This window comes from Melanostigma gelatinosum, assembly GCF_949748355.1.
Source record: "Melanostigma gelatinosum genome assembly, chromosome: 11".
NCBI lineage: Eukaryota > Metazoa > Chordata > Actinopteri > Perciformes > Zoarcidae > Melanostigma > Melanostigma gelatinosum.
The window spans coordinates 17,214,338-17,216,284 of record NC_136644.1 but is presented as its reverse complement, the minus strand read 5'-3'; positions in this window follow the sequence as shown (position 1 = coordinate 17,216,284).

The following is a 1,947-nucleotide window of genomic DNA, read 5'->3' as shown; positions in this document are numbered from 1 at the left end:
TTCTTTAATGCTGATTGCATAAGTGTCTTGGGACCTTTAAATATTATGAGGCACTTTGAGACAGATTCAACTCAATCAGGTCAACAGCATTCAGTAGCTCTCATCATAAGTGAATAAACTGACCTTTAGCTACCTCAGATTAACTCCTTTGACCGTTTAACCCTGCTTTCTTTCAGATCTATTGAGTACTTTAAGGCTATTCCTTCTGTATCTCCATTGAGTGATGCAGAAGGAATAGTTGATCTGCAGCCAAATGTTCACTTCAAATATGGTAAAGCAACCTCTGAGTCAAAGGCCTTTTTTACTTTTGGTAAAAAGACTATCAGATGGCTCTGACGATTTATATTATGGCGAATGGGGCACTTTAATTATTAACTCTGCGTTACATTTGAAGAATGCTCACCAGGCGTGAGATTTAAAAGAAGCTAATGTTTCACTGTCAAACCATTTCATCCAATCTTCAGAACAGATGTGTGGGCAGGGGAAGGCATTAGTTTCCACAGCAGGCGCTGAAAATATGCCTTCTTTCCCCTCATCAGAAAAGAAGTCATGGTTTGTCTTCAGGGGCCAAGTGTCTTCTTGTGACTGGCCATTGGCTTGTGCATTTTTCATGGGACAGTGGTCGGTGGGAATGTCTTGTCACTCTATTAAGTTCCATTCAAATGGTAGCGGCCATAAAACGAAGCAGGCACTGAAATATTAATTTGATATTACAACACACCACAGTGTTTGTGTGTGTGTGTGTGTGTGTGTGTGTGTGTGTGTGTGTGTGTGTGTGTGTGTGTGTGTGTGTGTGTGTGTGTGTGTGTTAATTAAGGAAAGAGCTATATGCTTTGGATGGGACAGGGCTTTCAACGCACCCTAATGGTGGAAGATGAGTAAAATCGAAGTGACATTTGGGTTTCCCAGCTCTAGGCTGATGCCAATATGTAGATTTTATTCTATAAGGTGTTTGTATGTTGGAAAAGTTCAAATCAAATGCCAAACTTACAGAGAGAGCCGTCAATGACAGCTACTGTTTTTATCATATTCAATATATTATCGTGCTATCAATTACTGATACAATTTGTGTTTGGTTAACGACAGACTTGTCTGTTACTGGAGTGCAATAATAAGAAGCTTGCAGTTATATACCATTTGTTCGTCTTATAATTGTAGGGCTTCGCCGATTTATCGACTGACATATTGAATTGTTGAATTAAAAGTCAACTTTATTAAATGACTGAGTTGTTTATAAAGCATAGATGTCAAACATTTGCTCGTTTCTGTTTCTTGAATGTGAGGAGTTGCAGATTTTATGCCGTAAATTAAATCTTTTTTTCAGTTGAAGGGCTGTTTGGACAAAAATGAAATTAGAACATATGAAAGTGTAATGGGTTATTTTTCAGTAAGTTTTTAACCTCATATGGTCTAAAATAAATTATTTATTTATAAATTAAACAAAATGACTTCATAATGCTGTTCGAGTGTCGTTCCTCTTACCGCTCGCTTTCTTCTTTGGAGTTCTGTATTACGTCTTCTGCCATTCCTCCTCTCTCCGTAGGACAGGCCAGCGATTACATACCCTACCCTCCATCTTAGAGCTTATTAACCTTTTTGTTGGAATATCTGGAGCATAAAGACCTTATTAAATATTTACATATGCACTAACCACCATGAAAAATTAGGAAACCCAAAGTTGTATTAACCTGTAGTAATATAATGTCTACTCTTGGCCAACAAAAAAGGTATTTTTTGCAGATTAAAGCATTCTGTGGTGCATAATAATGTATGGTAAGAAGGTGCCCCTTGCATTGATTAACTCTGCTTTAATATAACATTAGGTTTCCCTCAACTAGCTTTATCATAGAAGTGTGCTTTTAATACAAGGTGTGGAGTTGAGGGCAGGGGAGAGATGTTTTGCCTGCAGAAATAAAGCATTGCGACAATCCTTTATTATCCATGGCT